We start from the raw sequence: 6,000 nt of genomic DNA on the forward strand, positions 1-6,000 counted from the left end.
ACGTTCCTCCGCATCGAGGCAAGGTGAAGGTCCCAAAGGACCTCGATGGGAGCAAAATCACACTTTTCACACCGTTGCTGCGAGAAAAAATGACATTTCAAGGTTTTCACCTTGTGCGCATCCCCTATTTAAAGCTGGAGGATTGGGATTTGGGAGATACAAAGTAGTTTCCTCACTTGGAAATCGATAAATTCATGCGCCACGTCTTCTATAATGACTCTAGTGTGACTACGATGGACTTGAGATAGTGGATAAAAGTAGTGGAAAAGGCAAGACTTTTGAACCTACTATGGGTGTCACATTACAACCATGCACCCATAACTTTAACAGTGATCAAATAGTTGTTATGCTTGGTGCACAATGGGTGCTTGTGGTTAGGAGAACCAATACCAATCACTGACATGCTGATCCACAGGATCACTTTGTTCCCGCATTCAGGCTTGAATCCGACCATGGAATTTGGTGGAAAGACGGGTAAGCACGGTCTCATCAAATGAATGAAGGACAAGTTCAAGCTTTGCAAGAAGCTGCGTGGCTACTCTATCTCCAGCATAACCACCCCCGCGGTTAAGGTAGCCACCCAGATCTTGGCAGGGAAAATAATGAGGAAGTGTCGAGCAAATGAAGTGCCAGCACCAATTGTGTATTTAATGGCGTAGTGTGTGGAGGGTGTACAATTTAACTCGACACGCTACCTCTACACCGAGTTCCTCGTGAAATATAGAGAAGCACAAGACCAAAGAAAGACCTTCCATTATGCATGGTTGTTGTTGTCAATTGTACTAGTTAGGTGGGATTTACCGGAGGATAGTCAGTTTCCTCTAATTGCAGTAGAGCTCTAAGAAGTATCGAAGTTCACTTCGCTCTAGGCCATGAAGGACCCGCAAAGGGTCAAGGACAGTAAGATATTCTAGATCCTCATGGAATCAAGCATCCGTACCGTAACCAACCACAAGTCATAGCTCTCACCAACTACCTTTGATCAGTCATGTGGAGTTCAAGGTGAACTTTCATTTCATTTCCAATAGAGTGCGGAAGGACCTGAGACAAAAATGGTATGATCTTCCATACCTATTGACAGATGATCCAATTGTTGCATTCCTGGAGAGTTGGCCAGCAGAGTGGCACATGGCCTCAGACTTATCAGTTGGGTCTAGTAAGTCTGCCATGAAGAAAAAGAAGGAAGAGGCCAGGTTAAAGATGGAGCAGTTGGCTGAAAGAAGGAGGAAGGAAGTTGAGGACAAAACCAAAGAAGAGTGTGCTGCCAAAAAGTAGGCAGAATGGGAGGAAGAAGAGGAAGAGCGTGAGTCTGATAGGAGTCACAAGTTTCCTTCTCCACAGACAGAGCAGGAGGTTCAACACTCTGAAAAGGGAGGAGAAAACCCGGAGACTACTCCATTCCAGGTTAAGCGCACAAAAGAGTAGGAGAAAGTAGGGCTGTGGAAGAAGTTGTAGGCCAAAAAATCATCCCTTCACCTAATCACCTTGACAGAGGGTGATTTGAATTACATCGGTGATACAGAAAAGGATGTGACCACGGAATTATTGTAACATCTTGAGCTGCAGTAGAAACAGGCCTTGGTTTCCATTCAAAAGGGTCTATGTGAGCTATAGATCTAGGCCAATCAGGTGCAGACGAGTGTAGGGTGGGGCAATGCACCGTCGAGCAGTTTGGCACTTGGAACCTCAGATGCAGTAGAGATGGCTTGCTCAATGGATCCCCGGTCCATTGTGCAACCCCGTGGAGCATTGACCATAGAAACGAATGCTTATAGGGTCACTGTTAGCACTTTGAAGAAAGTCGAGTTAAGCTTGGTTATGCTGCCAAGAGAAGCCCTTCACACCCTACAAGATGGTGTGATCGCAGAACTTCTACCTGGGGAACAACGCGTCTTGAATGTTATCAGCAAGCAAAAGGTGAACAATGCCTACATGTTCGTAGAAAAGAGATCCGTGATTGATCTTCTTAAGAACGTCACAAAGAAGAATGAGTGCACAATAACTGTGGTGGTTGAGGCATGCCAAACTGTTCTAGAGCTAAACATCTGAGAAGATTGGCCAGTTGATGCAAGAATTCAAAAGCTCAATGCAGGTGTGTGTGACACATGAACAGAACTGGATAAGGTTCAGTCTGAACGAAGCCTTAATGTCACAAAACTTGAGTTTAGGGCCTAGCCTTCAACTCCACCAGAAGTTAGAAAGCAGTGTGAGACAACTGTCAAAGATTTCATTGCAACTATCGATACCACAATGAAGGATTGCACTGCGCTCTTCAAACAGGCGCTCAAAGTAGTTACAAGTCTGCAGGAGTATCCCAACCTGAAGAGGCTAGAAATTGAGGCACGGGAACTATAGCAGAGGTACAACGAGGTCAAAGCAATGACGTGCACTATCGCCATCACGTCGAGGTTGACGAAGCAACATGAAGCAAAGACACTCAAGGACTAGGTGGACACAGCACAATGCAAGGAGGTAGTATTGAGCCAGGATGGGGCATTGGTTAGATGAAGCATATGTGCTCATGACCACCATTCAAGGCAAACTGCCTAGTCTACAGGAAACATAGCAGAAAATATATGCAGACAGTGCAGGACCAATGATAGAGTAGCTGGAGAGAAGATGAAGCAAGTGGCAACGCAGTGTGCTGTTGGGGTTGCAGTAGTCCAAGTAGAGTTGGGAGGTCTTTGCGACAAGATCTCTGCACCATCCAAGAGACTTGAGGTGAGTCACCAGATTTTTGTTGGGGGCATGTTGGGAACGGGTCCCCTAGGGTCAATTTTTGGGTTAAAAACCCAAGTTTTGGGGCTAAAGGCCCAAGTTTTGTATAAAGAATGTAATGTCTCTGCATTTTGTGATTGCGGAGCGCGAAGTTTTAAATATTCAAAACGGGATTTTTCCCTTAGTTTAGGTAATTTGTGCCAACTCGATGAGATCCACCCTTGGTCTACAGACCATGGGATTGTATAAAAAGGAAGTCTTAGAAGAGTCTAAGGCAGTTCAATTCTTAGTAAGTTTTTGGGCAATTGATTGATGTAACGGGTCTGTGAGAACTAAGGGAGAAGAGTCTTAGCATAGGAAAAAGGCTCTGCAGCTGTGTGCACAGAGGCCTGGTGTAGAGGTCTGGAGTTGAGTGCAGAAAGCCCTGCAGCTATGTGCACAGGGAAGTTAGAGTTTGTACTGAAGATCTGAACCGTCAATAAAGAGAATTATTCTGGAGATACCTATGTATGAGCTCTTTTACTTATGTTATTGTTATACACATATTTTGGCACTGCAACCCCAATCACATATGTCCATAAAGCAAGGGCTTCTAAACCCCTAAAAGTGTTGTTTCATACCCTAAAGGAACAAGGTCAGCTGATTACATCATCTCACAGAAGTTCTCCATGAAAAACTACTCAGAACTGGTGAAAACCGGACCATACAGACTGCTCCATGCATAGGGTGTGATGCATCTCACCTATTACACATGGGGGTTGTGATGCATATTGGAAAGCCCTTCTCTAGGGTGTGATGAGTGAGAGAAAACAAATGGTAGAAGCAGTTTGCTAGGTGGAAACCCAAAGAATCTTCTAGAAACTGCTCATATGACACTTGCCCCTCTGAGTTCGCCCAGGGATGAGTAAGAGATCTAAAATCTCCAAGTGAAACCATGAACTATCAGTGAAATGACACTAATCAAAATGCCAGAAGCTGACCCACTCTCCTATAAACATCTATATATGGATCCCTCATCCTAGAGATCCAGAGGCTGGAATTTTTTAATTTGCAAGGAAGTGCTGTTGGTTTTTCTTTGAAGACATTGTTGGGTGATCTTGCTTTGTATGAGGTGAAGAGGGATTTCATGCTAGGAGGATGATGTTGGATTAGACAGCGTGGTTGTAATCCTCTCTTCTACTACTTCTATCAATAAAGCTATTTGAGTTTTCCTCCATATGATTGTAAATTTCTAAAATTTGTTTGTATATGTATCTATATGGTTAATGTACATCTGATCCTACATTTATGGTTATAGATCTCTATGCTTTGATGGTATTTTGCTTCCTTGGCTCTACAGGTGTTCTTTGAGAGAGGAAACAAGCAAGGAGACTAGCAAAGGACTGAGGTTGGTGCTCTATGCTTCTCTCTCATCTATCTCTCATAAAGGAAAACACAAGTAACTTTAATCTATTTGCTTCTAAGATAGCTACCCGTCTTTGTGGGACTAGCAGTTCTGAATAGACACTAGTTTTCCTAATAACAAAATGGCGACTCCACTGGGGAGCGAATAGTTTGTTTGTTACATTATTGTTTTTTTCTTTATAAACCACAGCCGGAGCCTAAAGTTAAGCCAGCTAGCCTTCGAACTGCTTTTTCTATGCAACTGCAAAGTAGATCAACACTGCTTCAATCAATCTCCGAGTTGGTTTATGGAATGAACATCTAGCTTGAAAACATCCTAAGTGCCCTAGTGGTAGCTCAAATAACCTCCTTAGATCAGCCCCTATACTTGGTGTTTACTGACAATCATTAGCTCAGCCTAAATCCCTGAACTTAGCTACAAATTGTGAGCAAAAACCAAGCTCAGTCTCGTCCCTGGACGATCGCACTGTCTCTTCTTGGCAATCTGGATGCATCACACCTCCCATGTGCTGTAGGTGAGATTAATCCCTGTTTCCCTGTGTTACAGGTGCGATGATTAGATGAGACTGTTTCTGCCTCCAGATTTTGGTTTTTTCTTCATTGTCTTCAGCTTTATTCAGTAGTTTTGCTGTCTGTCATCAGTATATCTTTGTTGAAACCCCCTTCCTTTGCATTATTCAGCCTCCATTGTATAAATAATTGTCAATGTTTTTATGTATTTTTTTCCATTTACAGTTCTCTTTTGGCAAATAGTAGCTTAATCGAACTGTTGTCTTTTGATTTGAAAGTGTCACAAGTGTTGTTTTCAATCAAAGAAGGGAGTCTTCCTCTTTCTAATAGTCGATTACACTTTTACCATTGTTTTTTTATTTGAATCATCAATTCTTTGAAGTGTTGAAAGTAGTTTTCAAGTTGAAATTGAAAGTGTAGCTCTTATTCTCCCTTTCGTTTTTCAAATTCGAAATTGAAAAGTGTCGTCTTAGCCTTCCTTACATTTTTTGAATTCGAAATCGTAAAGTAGTCTTCCTTTCGTTTTTTGAATTTGAAATGGCAAAGTATTGTCTTAGTCTTCCTTTTGTTTTTTGAATTTCAAATCGCAAAGTGTCGTCGTCGTATTCCTTTCGCTTTCGAAAAGAAAATTGTTAGTACTGTCGCTTTGAAAGAAAAATAGTTCAGATCTGTACTTAGCATTATTTTTGTCATTCACACATTAAGAAAGCGGAAAACAAATACATGCATGTGCATTTTCATTTAGATTGTTTGTGGAGATTGATTTAGGACAGTGCATCTTAGTGTGTGCTCTCTGCTCTATGTTGAAAGAATTTTGCTTCTATTTCCTTAGTAGCTAGGATATTCATTGCAAAAAGAAAGTAAACGACTGTTTATCATCTTAGATTGCATATTTAGGATTTGTATATCTATAGCACACGGTGAACCTTAAAGGAAAACTTCTTAAGAAAGATCAACTGTAAAATAAATTCAATGAACATAAAATGCTTTGGAACCTAATGCACAACATTTAGAAGTCTAGGCTAGAGACTTATTCTAGCGTCGTAAAGCATGGTAACTATCACTTTCATCGTAGGTTGGGTGATTCCTCCTCTTTGAGACGACAAGTGCTAGTACAGACTTGTGCGCCCATGTACCGTCAAGTATATATTGGGATACCACAATAGGCTACATCCTTTATCCTTAGGAAGCCATGTCTGCCACCCTATCGATTGTAATGCACTGAACACAGCATTCAGGAAGATTGATTTTCGTAGCATAAAAAGTATTCTGCATTGTTGTGATTGGTTTGGTAATCCCTCTGTCTAGATTTCTAGAGTAGTCACTTTCATTCCTTTTCAGAATCCTTAAAAGAAAAGGTCCATCTGA

Source organism: Pinus tabuliformis, chromosome 7, assembly GCF_031772625.1.
Source record: "Pinus tabuliformis cultivar Carrire ecotype Pingquan chromosome 7, CPIR1, whole genome shotgun sequence".
Lineage (NCBI taxonomy): Eukaryota > Viridiplantae > Streptophyta > Pinopsida > Pinales > Pinaceae > Pinus > Pinus tabuliformis.